The sequence below is a fragment of the Olea europaea genome, chromosome 1 (genome assembly GCF_002742605.1).
Source record: "Olea europaea var. sylvestris chromosome 1, O_europaea_v1, whole genome shotgun sequence".
Lineage (NCBI taxonomy): Eukaryota > Viridiplantae > Streptophyta > Magnoliopsida > Lamiales > Oleaceae > Olea > Olea europaea.
Window position 1 is genome coordinate 21898588 of NC_036237.1, and position 19200 is coordinate 21917787.

The following is a 19200-nucleotide window of genomic DNA, read 5'->3' on the forward strand; positions in this document are numbered from 1 at the left end:
ACCTTTTTCTGTGCATTTTAAAATTTTGTCAACTAAACAGAATATAAAAAAAGTAACTTTTTTAATGTGTACCATTGAGAAATGATGTGTAGCAAGTCCAGTGTTGTTGAGATTATTCTGTAATCTGGTTCTTAGTTTTGCATGTTAACAGTCAGTCCACAAACATAAACAACCAGTCCACAGAACACATAAAAAAGAACAAGAAAATTGTCCAGATATGTATGTTACGTAATAACTGTCAACTGATGTCGTGACTTCACAATAAAATAGGCATATAATACGCTGTTTCCATGATTTTTATGTCATACATAAGTTTATAAATTAGTAATTCCTTTGTGATTCCTAATTGGTTCTCCCGGTTTTTCTGTTTCAACTTTACTCACTTTATTGTTTTTAACCATGTAGAGCCTGAACGAAATATAATATTCTTCTTATATACCCTTGTTTTAACTCTGAATCCTGTAATGCAACAATAAATTTTCCATGCATGTCAGTTCTCTGCACTGCAATTCTTTGATCCTGAACAATCCAAATGCTTCTCGGCCTTTGCTTAAATTAGGCACATTACTATTCTTTTTGCATAGAACCCATTTGAACCTGCCTCAATGATGAGTCGACTCTCTTTTTATGTATTATTTCAAACACTTATCATATCTCTTTTCACGCTATATGTTGCTGTATATAGATTATTTTTGTCTTATATTATGATAAATGTGCAACTCTTAAAGAGTTCATGGAGAAATCAACGGCCACTTCCTTTAAGGTGTTTCGGTATGAGTTGCACACAGTGGTGGATCCAGCATTCGGTGAGCACCGGCGACCGTGCTTTCTAATCCGTTGGGAACAAAATTTTTTGTTAAATATAGATAAAATTTTTTGGTTATATATCTAGTAATTCATTTTATTAGAAGTCATTGGATCGTGTCTCTTCCAAAAAAAATTATTTGCAAGTTTTCTAGTTCTACAATTTTTAACAAAATTAATGCGATCGGGAGGGGATTCAAACCTTTGAACCCTCTTTAAAATTATTGAAAGCTTGACCATTATGGCACTCATTGAATTTTAATACTAAATGTAACAAAATAATATATGTTTCAAGTTTAGTGGTTTTAATGCCATTAGAAAGATTCGAACCAGTGCTCTTCATTTGAATTATACAAAATTTGGCCACTATATCAAGTGGTGAATATTATTAATATATCTGACATAATTAATATATATTCAATTTTAGCAAAATAACTGTTATATTTAATTTTTAATATTTTATTGCGGCCAACGATCAACGGTCAATGGCCACCCGTGCTCACTCAAAATCTTGCATCCGTCACTGGCTGTACATGCATTAAAATGAGTATTTAGACCAACCAATGGCTCACGGGAAAGCAAATAAGCCTAAAGAAGTTCGCGACCAGGCTGATTGGGATTGTTTGTGTGACTATTAGGAAAGTGAATAGTTTTAGGTGCATTTATGTACATTTTCACTTGCATTTATGTTCTTTTGTTACCTTATTTAGGCTATTGACTATTTTCAATTTTATTTAACTGTACATCATAGGAAAGATCCAAGGTTGCAGTTGAAAATAGATCGCAATGAGAGTTTACCTATTTTTTTGGTTCTAGATTCTTTATTCGATATCAAGCTATAGAGGTATATAAGAAGTTAAAAATATCCATTTATGTTGGGAAATAATTTCAATTCAATTAAATCTTATTCTTCTTAAAATAGGATAATAGAATTGGACGACCAGACATAATTCAATTATGGAAAAACACACATTATGAGGATATTAAATGCTAGATCCATCCGTGTGGTTGAGAAATATGTAATGAACAAATATTTATGTATTTACTTTAACTTTATTATTACTAGAATAAATATTTTACCGTCATATTTGTATTAATAATTTTCTATTGTCATGCAGAAGGAGATAATAGACATACAAATCACATAAGAGGCACATGTTGAGGAAGGAGAGTGAGAGTCAAGGAGTATAGCTCACTGCTGATGAAATCGCGACTCAAGTCCTTGGCACTATTTCTTGCTACTTTAGGGGATTGGGTAGGGGCCCAAAGATTCCACGTGCTACATCTCGCATGAACACAACACAACACAACAAGAGAATGCTAAACTTCGCCAAGTCATGCATAACTTGTAGAGCTGGAATGAGCGTATCCTCGCCTTTTGAGAGGAGATAATGATAGGTGTTACTGCAAGAATCCTTGGCACTATTTCTTGCTACTATAGGGGATTGGGTAGGGGCCCAAAGATTCCACGTGCTACATTTAGCACGAACACAACACAACAAGAGAATGCTAAACTTCGCCAAGCCATGCATAACTTGTAGAGCTGGAATGAGCGTATTCTCGCCTTTTGAGAGGAGATAATGCCAGATGTTATTGCTAGAATCCTTGGCACTATTTCTTGCTACTATAGGGGATTGGGTAGGGGCCCAAAGATTCCACGTGCTACATCTCTCATGAACACAATAAGAGAATGCTAAACTTCGCCAAGTCATGCATAACTTGTAGAGTTGGAATGAGCGTATTCTCGCCTTTTGAGAGGAGATAATGCCGGGTGTTACTGCAAGAATATCAGCCCAAGAGTGCCCACTACTCATCCATCAACATCACTTGATCATGAGTCACATGATGATCATTAATTTAAAGTTCTTCATTGCATTTACATGTTTTTAAATCTTTATGGTTGATACTCTATTATTGCATATGCTACTATTTTTTACTACACTAGTCTTCTCATTTTTGGATCTTGACTAGGTTTTTTTATTGCCTGTTATTATTTTGGACTACACCTGCAAATATAGTTACTCATATTTTGGAATTAGAAGTGAATTATAAAGGTACAATATATTATTTTACCTTGTACAGATGGTTTGTTGGCTTTTGAATTATGACCATTGTGTTGTGATTTATGATATATTTTGATTTTGATTTTTGTTGGTGCATTGTGTTGTAGATAGGCTTTCAATTTTTTGAAATTTTGAATACTGCACAAGTTAAAATAAAATAAAATCATATTTATTGATTGAAACAATAGTTGAAAATTGTGAATTGATTAGGTTCAAATTCACTAGTTAGCGTTCTTTTCCTTGGTTAGCAAATAGAAATTTCCTCGACTAACCTAACATGGTCGGTCAATGATTACTCGACTTAAATATTTTGGTCGAAAAGGTACTCCTCAACTAAAGACTGGTTAGTGTACATGTTTCCCAACTAAGTTTAGACTTTCATCAACCCAAAAAATATACAGCAAAAATCTTTATCATTCTTGACCAACGTGTTGGTAAGTAAAAAACTGTGTCATTTTCGACTAAAATGTATTCTGGTCAGTGAAACCCTTTGGTGGTTGGCTTTTGCTGACCAACTACCAATCAACATTTTCTAGTCATGGATTGGCAATATCGGCTGATATTGGACTTTTAACGACCAAATTTTGGTCCAATAAAACTCTTATTGCTTGTAGTGATAATTGCATCTTGCAGCTATTGTGCATTATTAAGTGCATCTATTTGCTGACTACAATCATTAAAAAGAATGTGTAAAATGGCACAACGCTTCTTTCGATGTCATGATGGCTTTCACTCGCAAGCCATCACAATTATTTCAACATGTTTGATAATCTTATGACCCTTATCGTGACAAAGGCCTTCGAAAAGTCCTTCACCTTAGACCCCTTTTTTTTTTTTTTTTTTTTTTTTTTTTAAATATAATATGACGGGATAACTCGCAGCCGCTATTCGTGCACACAAGGTAAACCCTTGGGCTGACGCAATAGCCTGCAAATCTCGCTAACCAAGTAAATTGCACTAGGCAAACCTGGTACGATAGGCTCGACCAAAAATGTGTTGATAGGGAGAATCGAACTCGTGACGAAATATCTTCGTGCCACCTACTCCACCAACTAGGCCACCCCATGAGGGGCACCTTAGAATTGTTTGACTAGTACATTGATCAAATATGTCATGACCACAATCATTATGCTTCAAAGTGTGACGCTTCAAAATAAAAATAAGCTGTTTGAAATTAAGTTTCGAAGTCTTTTCCTACATAATGCATTGGAGTAGAGAAGGTGCTATTTAAGGATGCCAACGGGGCGATCATGGGACAGGTCGACCACTCTTACCCCGTCCCCGTACCTTGTCAAAGTAGGACGGGGTGGGGCTAGGTCCCCTGTCCCATTTGTCGCCTCGTTTATTTTTTGTTCTTGCTTTTTATTTATTATTTATTTTACTTTTTACTTTTTTTATGTCTTTAGTTAGTAAATATTATTATTATTTTTTTCAATTTGTTAAAAACAACTTACGTTCTCTTCAAAAATGATAACAAATCTTTAATTTGTGTTCAGTTAAGCAATTTAGATTTGAAGTTAACTTTAAAAGAGTCGAGTAGTGAGGCAGGGACTATGTTTTCAGTACGCATCTCGTACCTACTCCGGGGCAATGACTCCACCCGGTTCGCACCCTTTTACCCGATTAGGCGGGTAATCCTTGCCCCATTCAAGGCGGGGTCCATGGGTATAAAGTTAAACGAATTTTTTGGCCATTCCTAGTGCTATTTGAAATTAAGCTACAAACTCCGTTTCAAATAGTGCCTTGAAATGTGGAAGGAGCCACACTATATATAACTGATAAGTGTATTTTATACACTTATTTGGTACCTTAAATAGCGATATTTGATGGTTCTTTTGACAAAGTATATTCTAAATTTTTGTATTTTATGTTTAATAGGTGAAATTCTAAAAAAAAAAAAAAGGGAATTGAAGGAATGAAGCAAAAATGGGTGAAAAATGATAAAATCCAAAGTACGAGGACTAAATTGGCTATTGGATGCAAAGTTTGGATATCAATGTCTACACTATAGGAATTGAAGGACTAGAGTGCATTACTAGGAAAAGATGAAAGATTGGAGGGAAATATTGCAAATATTTATTTGGACATAGGCTGCCTTCTACTGAATTAAATATATATACACGTGATTGGCAGCTTCTGTTGGAGAGAAAAAGATACGAACAAAAAATCGGAGCAACTGGGAGGAATTAATAAAGCTGGCTGCTGTTGAAGGAGCTGATACATGCACACATTGGTAGCAGCTTTAGGGAGTAAAAAAGGAGGCAGAATTTGAACGCGCATACACGGCAAAAGACGGCAGATTCATTCTTGCAAATTATTTACATTCCGTCAATTAATTTGGTGATATCTTCCATAATTCCTTGTTTTTCCTCTATTAATATGCGTAGCTAGATTTAATTTTAGGGCGAACAAAGTAACTGATTTGGGACCTTTATTTCTTTTATTTGAGATTATTGTTCTTTTATATTTTATGTGGGAATTTTAATTATATTTTTAATACTTTGAATTTTCTGTCCAATTATTCAATGATTTCGTGAACAATAGTTATGTAGAGATGCGGATTCTTGTTTAGACCATAAATTAAAATTCGGTAAATTAATATAACGTTTAGAGATACCTATATTGATTGTTGCGGTCGTGTGTGAATTCTTAGAACCGATGTTTCGTTTAATTAAATTTAATTTGCATAGAGATATGAAATTGAACTAATTAAATAGGCTCAATGAGAACTCGAGAGGGGTAAGTTGAATACAATAAAAGAATTCGACCGAACACTATTTTAATTTTATGAATCTCAATATAGAAATAAAGGTGACCAATAGGTGAAATTATTCTACCATAATCTCCATTTATTATTTGAATTCTCACTTATTTTCTGTTGCATTCACGAAATTTTTAGTAGTTAGATTTGAAAATCACAGTCAATCAAGTTTTTATTTATTTATTTATATTCATCAAATAGGAGTTAGAAATAATAAATTGAGCACTAAAGTATAGTCCTCATGGGAACGATAATCCGGACTCAAAAGATCAACTTTACTACTTGTTACGATCCGTTCACTTGCGGGATAAAATCGACAACAAGTTTTTGGCACCGTTGCCGGGGACTATTATTTTTAGTCTTAATTTATTTATTTTATTTTATCTTATTTTTAATTGTTATTTGATTTGCTTTCTTTTATTTACAGAAAACTGTGTTCGTTGTATACTCCGTGCCCAAGGTAACAATCTTGAACCGTTTGATTCGGAAATAGAACGTACCTTCAGACGAAGACGCATGGAACAAAAACAAAAGCAGCAACATCAAATGGCTGACAATATAAACAATCCTAACCTTATACAGCTAATTGGACAAATGGCTGCGAGAGCTCAATAGCAAGAGCAAAGGAAAGTAAATGAAGGGGACTTGCCAATTTCTATGTTTTTTACGCCTATAACAGCACTCGCACGGTCCAACATAGTATATCCAGATTTTGGGATAAACAACTTCTAGATACGAGCTAATTGGATTATTTGATGAGCAACACTCTAAAATTTTACGGGTTACCTCATGAGAATCCAAACACACATATCTTAAGGTTTTTCAAGAATTGCCAGAATTGTCATGCTCTTGGGGTAAATGAGGAAGCCATCAAGCTGCAATTATTCCCATATACACCGAGAGATGCAACATTGGAATGGCTGGATGCCGAATCGGATGGAAGTATTATCACATGGGAGAAACTGACTAGGAAATTCTGCAATAAGTTATTTCCACCAGCTAAGGTAGCAAAAATCAGACTGAAAATTCAAACTTTTCAACAGAGATGGGGAGAGCTATCACGAGGCATGGAACAGATTTAAGGGGTTGATGATGAAGTGTCCAAATCATGGGATCACTATTCGAAATCAAGTACAGTATTTCTACACTGGACTTTCACCACTGTCCAAATCTCAAGTGGATTCCTCTGTAGGTAGATCGATCATAGGGAAATCAGTGCAACAATGTATGGATCTGTTTGAATTGATTGCTACTACTCATTTCATGTTTTCATCAGAAAGAGTGGTGTCTCCAAAAGCAGTGGGAATTTATGAATTAGACAGCACAGCATCTACCAATGCCCAAAAAGCAGCATTGACAAAACAAGTAGAGTTATTGGTGAAGTCACAAACAAAAGGAGCACATGCAGTAATAGCCGGTCCATCATGCGAAAACTAAGGAGCTAATCATCTGACAGAAAATTGCACATCTTTGGGCTTTCCAGAGGAACAAATCAACTTCATTCAGAATTGCTCTCGAAATTTTAATCCTTTTTCACAAACATATAACCCAGGATGGAGATAACACCCAAACTTCAGATGGTCGGATAATCAGCAAGGAAACAGTTCAAACAATACACAACAGGAGAAAAACTAAGTTTGGGAGAGATGTTCAACCAGTACATGTAGAAGACAGACATGGTATTCTAGTAGATTGATACTAACTTTCAAAATCAGTAAGCATCCATTAAGAAGCTGTAAACAGAAATTGGTCAGATAGCTCAACAGCTTGCAAAACGCCCACAAGGGACATTGCCGGGCAACATAATGGTCAATCCAAAAGAGCAAGTGCAAGCTATTACAACTAGAAGTGGAGTACAACTTCCAGAGATACATGTGAAGAGACCAGACAAAAAAGACAAAGAAGTAATGGATGAAGAGGTTGGGACAGAAGCAGAGTCTAAACAACCAACTAACGAGGAGGATAAAAGGAAAGAAACACCCAGAGTGAGAGCACCTAGCCTCGTGAAAGCTTATGTGCCACCAATTCCCTTTTCTTAAAGGTTACAGAGAAAGAAGTTGGACAAGCAGTCTGCTAAGTTTGTAGAGATTTTCAAGAAACTGCACATCAATATTCCGTTTGCAGATGCAATAGCCCAAATGCCCAGTTATACAAAATTCTTGAAGGAGATCCTGTCTAACAAAAGAAAGCTAGAAGAACATGAGACTGTCTACCTAAACGAGGAGTGTAGTGCAATTCTATTTCAAAAGCTACCTCCTAAACTACCCTGGGAGTTTTACGATACCTTGCACAATTGGTTCTAACTATTTCGAGCATTCTTTATGTGATTTAGGTGCTAGTGTTAATTTGATGCCCCTCTTTGTTTACAGGTCTCTTGGATTAGAAGAAGCAAAACCTACAACCATCTCTTTGCAATTGGCTGACAGATCAATTAAACGATCGAAGGGGATTATTGAAGATGTGCTAGTCAAAGTTGATAAATTTATTTTTTCGGCTGATTTCATTATTTTGGATACGGAGGAGGATTCAAACATCCCTCTAATTTTAGGAAGACCTTTCTTGGCTACTGGAAGAACGCTGATTGATGTTTACGATGGAAAGATGATTCTTCGGGTGGACAATGAGCAAGTCATATTCAACATGTTCAAGGCAATAAAACATCCACTGACTTCAGACAACTGTTGCCAAGTAGATGTTCTTGAAGAGTTGGTGGTAGATACATTTGAGACAGAGCATCAAACAGTTCTTTGTGAAGTAGAAATTGCACAATCGGGAGCAATAAGTGCAGAAAAAACTGAATGTGTTGTCAACTTGGCTAAGCAACCAATAGGAAGAAGACATTGACAGTATGAATCTCTTGGTGATAACCCTTCACCCCCTAGTACCTTTTGTAGAAAAGGTACCCACTCTTAAACTAAAGCCCTTGCCTTCACATCTCCGTTATGCATATTTGGGAGAATGTACAACACCTCTAGTAATCATTGCAAATGACATGATAATGGAAGAGGAGAATAAATTGTTGGAGGTACTCAAGCAGCACAAAATGGCAATTGGATGGACAATAGCTGACATCTAGGGAATATGTCCAAATCTTTATATGCACAAGATTTTAATAGAGGATGGGTCAAAGCCATCAGTGGAAGGACAATGCAGATTAAATCCAACCTTGAAAGAAGTAGTGCGAAAAGAAGTGCTGAAAGTGTTGGATGCAGGTATTATTTATCTAATATTTGATAGTTCATGGGTGAGTCTAGTGCATTTGTGCCAAAAAAAATGGTGGAATCACAGTGAAGAAGAACGAGAACAACGAGCTGATACCAACGCGGTTAGTGACAGGGTGGATAGAATGTATAGATTACAGAAAGCTAAACAATGCAACCAGAAATGATCATTTTCCATTGCCATTCATTGATAAGATGTTGGAGAGGTTGGACAGTCATTCTCATTACTGCTTTCTGGACGGATATTCTGGGTACAATCAGATAATTATTGCCCTAGAAGACCAGGAGAAAATAACCTTCACATGTCCCTATGAAATTTTTGCATTTAGAAGGATGCCTTTTGGTTTATGCAATGCACCTGCAACCTTTCAAAGGTGCATGATGGCCATATCCTCTGACATGGTGGAAAAATACATCGAGGTATTCATGGATGATTTTTCTGTGTTTGGAGATTCATTTGATGATTGTTTGGATTGGTTTGCTCTTGTATTGTAAAGATGTGAAGAGAAGAACCTAGTGCTAAATTGGGAAAAGTGCCATTTCATGGTAAAAGAGGGAATAGTGCTGGGCCACAGGATTTCCTTAAAGGGCATTGAAGTTGACAAAGCCAAGATACAAGTGATTGAAAAATTGCAGCCTCCTAATTTAGTTAAGGGGATCAAAAGCTTCTTAGGACATGCATGGTTTTACAGAAGGTTCATTCAAGATTTCTCAAAAATTACAAAACCCCTATGTAATCTACTGGAGAAGGATGTGCCTTTTCACTTTTCTAATGAATGCTTAAATGCCTTTAATACTTTGAAAGAAAAGTTAACTTCTGCACCTTTGATAGTAGCACCTGATTGGGATCTACTTTTTGAACTTATGTGTGATGCTAGTGAGTTTGCAGTTGGAGCGGTGCTTGGCTAATGTAAAGGAAAAGTGTTACATGTAATCTACTATGCCAGTAAAACCTTGACAGATGCTTAGATCAATTATGCAACAACAGAAAAAGAGATGCTAGCAGTGGTATTTGCCTTCGACAAATTTTGTTCCTATCTGATTGGTTCAAAGATGATAGTCTACACTGATCATGTAGCATTGAAATATTTGTTAGGCCAATTCGATGGGTTCTGTTACTGCAAGAGTTTGACATTGAAATTCATGACAAAAAGGGTACAGAAAATCAGGTAGCAGATCATTTATCAAGGCTAGAGCAACTGCGTGATTCAGATGACATGGATATTAATGAGGTCTTTCCAGATGAACAGTTATTTCAAATAAAAAAGGCTCCGTGGTATGCAGACATTGTTAATTACTTAGCTAGTGGCTATATGGATCCTGATCTCACTTATCAGCAGAAAAAGAAGCTGCTTAATGAAGCGAAATTCTATTATTGGGATGATCTAAATTTATACAGGAGAGGGGCAGACCGTATCATTAGGAGATGTGTGCCAGAGGATGAGATGAAACCGATCCTTTCACTGGTTCATGCTTCGGCTTATGGGGGACACTTTGGCCCCACTAAAACAGCAACAAAGGTGCTTCAATATGATTTCTTTTGGCCTACACTGTTCAAGGACTCCCACAATTTTTGTAGGTCATGTGATAAGTGTCAGAGAACGAGTAACATATCAGCTCGTCACAAGATGCCACTTAACAACATTCTGGAGGTGAAAATATTTGATGTCTGGGGGTTGATTTTATGGGTCCTTTTCCAGGATCTTACAACAATCGGTACATCCTAGTTGTAGTGGATTATGTCTCTAAATGGGTAGAAGCTAAAGCATTGCCTACAAATGATACAAGGGTAGTGGTGGACTTCGTAAAGAAACACAGCTTTAATCGCTATGGATCACCTAGGGCCATAATAAGTGATGGTGGAACTCACTTTTGCAATCGATTATTCCAGGCAGTGCTACATAAGTACAGGGTACAACATCGAATTGCCACTCCTTACCACCCTCAGACAAGTGGAAAGGTGGAAACCTCAAACTGACAATTGAAAATAATTCTGGAGCTCACTGTGAATGCATCTCGCAAGGATTGGTCAAAGAAATTAGACGATGCTTTATGGGCATATCGCACTGCTTACCAGACACCTATTGGAATGTCCCCATATCGACTAGTCTTTGGAAAAGTATGCCACTTATCAGTGGAGTTTGAACATAGAGTATACTGGGCATTGAAGCAGTTAAATATGGACCTCGAACAGGCTGGAGAAACAAGAATACTGCAGCTACATGAATTGGAAGAATTCAGAAGAGAAGTATATGAGAATGCAGCCATTTACAAAGAAAGGACGAAGCAGTGGCATGACAAGAACATCAGGCAAAGAATTTTTAGAGTGGGAGATCAAGTGCTTTTATACATTTCCAGACTTAAACTATTTCCAGGAAAGTTGAAATCTAGATGGTTCGGCCCTTTTACGGTCTCTCAAATGTTTCCCTATGGCACAGTTGAATTACACCATCCAACAAAAGGAAACTTCAAAGTAAATGACCAATGTATCAAGCACTTCGTGGAAGATTTCTCCATCGCTAAAGAGAGCCTAGACCTAGCTGTACCAGAGTGACCGCGGCACAAAGTCCATCTAATAACTTAAAAGAAGCGTTTATTGGGAGGCAACCCAATTTTCAATTTTTTTTATTTTACTTTTTGTATCGCATAACATATAATTTTATTTTGTTTACTAGGTTGTATTAGATTTAGACACGTTTCAATTTTTAGGAGTCATTACCTATATCCCTTCCACCCTTAGGCCCTTGAATTTATTGTTGGTTATTTTGATTGTTTGAGCTAAGTAACACTTATTCCCTTTCTTTAATTTGTCAAATTTGATTTTTCAGGAACATGACGTTGTGGAACACTCAAACCAACGTAGATCCAAGGGAAAGCATGATGAAGAATACTATCCAGTCGTCACACATAGTGCCTCACACATTCAACAGAAAAATTTAGGGAGTACCTTCTTCTTTTTCTTCCCTACCCCTTTTATGTGTTTATTTATACTTTATGACATTGCAGACAATGTCAGTTTTAAGTTTGGGGGTAAAAAAAACTTTTAGTTTTAGTTTTTTTTTTTTTTTTTTTTTTTTTTTTTTTTTTTTTTTTTTTAAAAAAAAAAAAAAAAAAAAAAAAAAAAAAAAAAAAAAAAAAAAAAAAAAAAAAAAAAAAAAGTGTGTTTGTGTGTGTTAGACAGTCTGGCAGACAATGATGATTTAATTTGAGATTTGGTGTTGACTTATGAATTGTGGATAGGATGCATGCTAGACTAATGAGGCTTGACCTTGCAAATTTTGATAATATAAGCGCACTAGAATTGAGTTTAACATTACGATTAAATGAGTTGTTTCTTGCTTTTGATAGGTTGATCTAGTTGGATATAGATGCTTTATCTAAACCATAATAAATTATCTATCCTTAGACCAAATTTAGCACAGATAAGGGGTGATTTTACAGTTGTAGGAAGATGCAGATGTGAATGTGAATTCCATGTGTGAAAACTTATGTGTGGATTATCTAAGACTAACATGATAGAACTCTGCAAAAGTCTTAAGTTAAAGGTCGGTTTATTTGAATAAGTGTGTGATAAGGGGCATTACACTAATCAAGGCATATACATTTAAAAATTTAAAACTTCTCTCTGAAACCTTTATGACTCGAGTGATTAAGTCTGTAAGGATATCTAAAAATCTGGTACCCTAAAGTTATCTGACTTGGGAGTCATCGATCTAAGGCTCGTTACAAGGGTCATTTAGAAAGCAATCAGAGATGAAGTTTCACTTGAAAAAAATAAATCATTCTCTTCAAAGCCTTTTTGACTCGGGGTCAGTAAGTCTGTAAGAAAATTTAAAAACATAGTGCCCTAAAATCATTTAGTTTGGGAGTCATCGGCCTAAAGCCTGCTACAGTGGTCATTTAGAAAGTTTGATGGAGAAAAAAAAAATATATATATATATAATAATAATAATAATAATAATACTTGTGAAAAAAAGAAAAAGCAAGTGCATGAAAAGAGCAAAAATACTAAATACCTTGGTTAAGCCATAACACTTATTTGAGAGAATTCGACTTTTGATGCAAGATAATGAGCTAGTTGAGTCTTGGAGGTCGAAGCAATCAAATAATTTTATGTTTAATAGGTGAAATTCTATAAGCAAAAAGAGAATTGAAGGAATGAAGCAAAATGGGCGAAAAATGACAAAATCCAAAGTACGAGTACTAAATTGGCTATTGGATACAAAGTTTGGATATCAATGTCTACACTATAGGAATTGAAGGACTAAAGTGCACTACTAGGAAAAGATGAAATATTGGACGGAAATATTGGAAGTATTTATTTGGGCAACAACTTTAAGGAGTCATTTTTAAGTCAAACTTTGTACAAAAGGTTAATATAAATATATATCTACACACATGAAAGCTGGAAATAAAAGAGGAAATTGGGCTTGAATTGGAGTCCCCTTTGGAGTCAACTATTGCGGCTAAAATTAAATATATCAATTATTGCAGCTCTTATAGCACAGGAAACGGAGAGGAGGAAATTGTAGGCTGCCTTTTGCTGAATTAAATATATATACACTGATTGGCAGCTTCGGTTGGAGAGAAAAAGACACAAAAAGAAAATCAGAGCTCCTGGGAGGAATTAATAAAGCTGTCCGCTATTGAAGGAGCTGATACATGGACACATTGGCGGCAACTTTAGGGAGTAAAAAAAGGAGGCTGAATTTGAACGCGCATACACGGCAAAAGACGGCAGATTCATTCTTGCAAATTATTTACATTCCGTCAATTAATCTGGTGATGTCTTCCATAATTCTTTGTTTTTTCTCTATTAATATGCGTAGCTAAATTAAATTTTAGGGCGAACAATGTAACTGATTTGAGACATTTATTTTTTTTATTTGAGATTATTGTTCTTTTATATTTTATATGTGAATTTTAATTATGTTTTTAATGTTTTGAATTTTCTGATCAATTATTCAATGATTTCGTGAACAATAGTTACGTAGATATGCGGATTTTTGTTTTAGACCATAAATTAAAATTCGGTAAATTAATATAATGTGTAGAGATTCCTATATTGATTGCTGCGGTCGTGTGTAAATTCTTAGAACCAATGTTTTGTTTAATTAAATTTAATTTGCATAGAAATATGAAATTGAACTAATTAAATAGGCTTAACGAGAACTCGAGAGGGATAAGTTGAATGCAATAAAAGAATTTGATCGAACACTATTTTAATTTTATGAATCTTGATATTAGAACTAAAGGTGATTAATAGGTGAAGTCGTTCTGCCATAATCTCCATTTATTATTTGAATTCTCACTCATTTTCTGTTGCATTCACGAAATTTTTAGTAGTTAGATTTAAAAATCACAGTTAATCAAACTTATTATTTATTTATTTATTTATATTCATCAAATAGGAGTTAGGAATAATAAATTGAGTACGAAAGTATAGTTCTCGTGGAAACGATAATCCGGACTCAAAAGATTCACTTTACTACTTGTTAGGATCCGTCCACTTGCAGAATAAAATCGATAATAACAACCAACTAAAGCTTCAGTTTCCTTTCGAAAAATGCCTTGGAATAAATATGAAGCTAATTCTATAAGCTTCGGGTTGCCTCTGACAGAAATACCTCGAAGTACATAAAAAGCAAAATCTTTAAGCTTAAGATTCATTATTTAATATAAATGTCTCAAAATACATTATAAGCCAAATATTTCAACTTCATATTTCTCTGGCATATATGTCTTGGAATACATAAGAAACCAAATCTTCAAGTTTCAAATTCCTTCCGACATAAATGCCTTCAAATACATAGAAAACAATCTATTAAGTTTTGGTGTCCACTCAGTGTGGCACTTCAGAGAAAAAAAGAGAAGGTTTATAACATATAAGATAAAATTTTAGCTAGCTTAAAAATTTCGGTACTATAAGCAAAGAAATCCCAGGGATCTTTCAATTTATATAAATATGAAATTTGGATTTAGAGGACTAATTTGACATATAGAAATTATTATGATCTACCTGGATTTCATTCATGGTGGATCTAGACATTCTTCACTGTGGGGTCAAAAATTAAGTTTTAAAAAAAAATTCGAACATGATTTTCTCGTTTCAAAAATATTTTGCTTTTTCTTCAAAATTTAAGATTATTCATTTAAATTATTTTTCATAATTAATGCCTAACGTGAAATTCAACAAATAAATGAATGCTAATGTGTTCCAAATAATAATTTCAACCATAAAAGTAAAATCAATTTCAATAGACAAACGACAAAGTCTTAATGTTCCATTTAGATCAACAATACAGAACAACAAATTCCATAAAAACAACGACGAAGTCTAAGATTTGAATAAAATTTAAAACCACCAAGTTAGGGCAATCATTACTTACCTTAGAAGTGAGATTGAAGTCAAAACTTGAAATTTTCACAAATGTCTTGAAAAGATACAATTACAGAAAGTACATGTTCACATTATGAATGTCATGATAGTGGATAAACATATTCAAAACATACATTTAGATAGAAAGCTAATAGAAAATACAGCGATACTATTATAAATTAAGAACTTAGCCCCTGTTTGATCCCCATTTTTTGGCGTAAAATGTGTTATGGAATAATGATTTTTTAGAAAATGTGTGATTAAAAAGTAGTAAAAAGTTTTTGAAATACGTTTATCATTATTTTATGAGAGAATGTGTGGTTGAAAACGAGATTTGAAAAAAAATAGGGGTCAGACAGGGGTTACTTTATTAAGCAGAAAGCACGAATCCATTTTTCTAACAAACAAGTTCGTAGAAATGCTTAATATTGCATGAATCCAAGCATATACTCAATAAATTTAATAAAAATAAACATGTCTAGACCGTGAAGGAAAGAATGAGAATTGGGGATTGAGAAAAGTTAGAAATGACAGAAAAAACTGTCTCAGATGGGGCAAAAAAAAAAAAAAATCCTCCTGACGGGTTGGTGGGAGGGGCAGGGCGTAAGTCGCCGCCGCAACAGTCTTTGTATACAAACCCACTTACAACATTGAGATTTCCCTTCCGACTCTTCAATCTTCACAATTCAAGATTGTTGTAAAACCAAAAACCTTTTGCCATCTCCCAATCTCCCTGCAGTTCAACCACTCCTAAAAATTTAAATCTTCAATTTCAAGGTTTTAATGGGAAGAAGAACAGGTAAGCTGAATTTTTTCCTTTTTGGTACCGTTTTCACCATTTTCGGACCTGTTCTGCAATTTATTTGTGATTTCCACAATATGGTAATTTATCTTATGAATCATTTGTGGTTTACATTTGCCATTTCTCAATTTTGGACCTGTACTTATGATTCAATTGATTTCTGGTCCCGTTGTCACCATTTCGGACTTGTAATTGTGAATCATTTCTGGTTTCCATAATATATTAATTGACTTGGGGAAATTAGTTTTCTTATTTTGAAATATGTTGTGCTACTGGAAATATTTATTCGGTCTACTATTTCCTCTTTGTCATTTATAATCTATATTTGACAGCATTAATTTATTTAAGTTTAATAATTATGCTTTTGCACTATCAGCATCCAGTATAAATTGGTGATTGTCATGAATTGCTGAAGTTTAGCTGATAGGTGTGCAAAAGCAATAACATTTTTTCCCACATTGTGTTTAATGTCATTTGTTATTTGCACAGATGTTTGGCCCAAATAGTGCTTGAAGTGTTAAATTAGGACCAATACGCAAGGAAGATAGCATGACCATTATACCGGTGAGCAATGTCTTGCAAGAAGATCCAGCTGAACCGTTACCAAATGTGAATGAATGGCCAATAAACCTAAGTGACGAGGAGCATGATATTGGAGAACTATCTTTTGGAAAGAGGAAATCGACTTCAGCTTTTTGGAAGCACTACAAAAGAGGAAAAAGAAAAAAATTTTGGTGAGAAATAGAAGGTTGTATGCAATCATTGTAAGAAACAGTTAGGGGGTGACACAAAAAATGGTACAAAGCATTTGCAAGATCATTTGACGATATGTGTAATCCTTCATTTGGATAATACTTGCCAAGCAACATTAAATTTCAAAAAGGATGCTGTGAGTGGCAAGGTCACAATGGCTACTTACTCTTTTGAACCAGATAAGTGTAGGAATAGTCTTGCGAAAATGGTGATTTTGTATGAGTATTCTTTGTCTATGGTTGATCACAATGGATTTCGAGAGTTCTTGCTCAACCTATAACCATTTATTAAGGTTCCTTCTCGCAACACTTTGAAGAGCAGCATTTTGAAAATCTATGAATACGAGAAAGCAAAAAATATGATTGCATTTGAGAAGATTGAGAGTCGAATTTCGATCACTATGGATATGTGGACCTCTTCTAATTAAAAGAAAGGATTCATGGCTGTCACTGCTCATTTCATAGATGATGCTTGGAAACTACAGAGTCGAATCATGAGATACAGTAAAAAAATACATTCACATGTTTTCATAATTTACCAAAATTATATTCTTTTAGTTGATTTATTTTGTTCTTAAATGAACTCAGGTTTATATATGTGCTGCCTACACACTGCTAACGTACTTTCGAAAACTCTATCGTGCAACTTATTGGACTGAAATATTGATCAAAAGTTACTAAATTTGACCGTAGATAATTGCACCACAAATTGATGCTATGATCAATATTGTATTAAGTTAGCTTTTTACTCATTCTCTTATATTGAATGGTGAATTTTTCCATATGAGGTTGTACACATATATTAAATCTTATTGTGAAGGATGGATTGGAGATTACTAGTGGTAATGTTGAGAAAATTCGTGATAGTGTTGCTTATTAGACACCCATGCCAGAGAGATCAAAAATTTTGAGCTCTTTGCACGTCAATTGAAAATTGATTGTGAGAAAAAAATGGTGCTTAACTGTAAAATAAGGTGAAATTTCACATACTTGATGCTTTGTACTGTTTTGATTTATAAGGATATTTTCCTCGTTTAAAATAGAGGAAATCATAGTATAAATGTTTACCTAGTGATGGTGATTCAGATTTGGTAAAAGAAATATGTGAGATTTTTTTTTCAAGGTTATTGAATTGTTTTCAGGAACAAAGTGTCCAACTACTAATCTCTTCTTTGCAAATATTTTTGATATTAAACTATCGTTGTATGAGTGGCTTGAATCTCCTTATGTAGAAGTTCATATGATGGCAACCAGTATGATGGAAAAGTTTAACAAGTATTGGAGCAAATTTATGGAGCTTTGGCTTTGGGAGCAATGTTGGATTCAAGGTATAAGATGATGTTAGTTAAGTATTATCATTCTCGTATTTTTAATCACAACGTTGCAATTGAGATTGGGAAAATTTATCTAATTTGTGGCAAGTTGGTGCACAATTATCAGAAAAAGCATGATTTATACCTCGGTCGGATGATTTTGATATATTGACATGGTGGAAAGTAAATCAAATCAGATTTTGGTCATCTCGGTATCTACAGTGGCGTCCGAATCTGCCGTCAGTACTAGTGATAGATTTGTTAGTCCACACAGAAATAGGCTTCACCCTAAAACTTTGGAGACTTTAATGTATACTCGAGATTGGTTATGGGCTGATATTCACAGTACGATTCATATAAACATTTGCTTTTCATATTACTCCTTTTATGAATTCTCTTATTACTAATTATTTTATTTTATTAACAACAAATTCTGCGCTATCTGCACATTTTGGATGTTGCTTCAAGATGAATGATGAGGATGTTGATGATGAGGTAATTTTATTTATCAGATAATGTAAATTTTAATCATAGTTATTATGATGATATTGAGTATAATATTTCTTTCATTTTTCAAGATCCATCTTGTGTAATCTCTAGCTCTGCTGATGAATGAAGTTATGAAGATGGAAAAATATTAAATTTTGGATAAAGAAATGAAATTTAGTTACAATGTAATTCTATTTGCGATTATTTATTTTTCGACATTGTTTGTTTCAAGTGTTTACTTTGGATATTGGCGTTGTTAGTTTGATCATTATTTGTTTTGGATTTTAAAACTTTTATTTTTTATTTTATTCTCTAATAATAGCATCACTCGAAATTTTGAAAATATAAAAAAAAAAAAAAATTGGGGCCGCAAACAAGGCAAGCCACCACCCCGCCTCGTCCCATCTAAGGTGGGATAGGGTGTGCGGCAGGGCGAGGTTTGTTCGGATTGGGACAGGGTGCCCTGCCTTGAACTCGACCCACTAAAATCCTAAAGAAAAGTTAGAAGGTTTAGTTTTTGAGAAAAACTCGTGAAAACAAGGAAAATGTGAAAAAGAAAAAAAAATGGTGGAGTGAATTTTTTTTTTTTTTTTTTTTTTTTTTTTGGGGGTTGGTT

General features: G+C 34.5%; 1 pseudogene; it reads left to right on the top strand.

Annotated features, from left to right (window-relative positions):
• Nucleotides 1–10022, top strand: part of LOC111405916 — a 44732-nt pseudogene extending 34710 nt beyond the window's left edge.
• Nucleotides 10023–19200: the final 9178 nt, after the last annotated feature.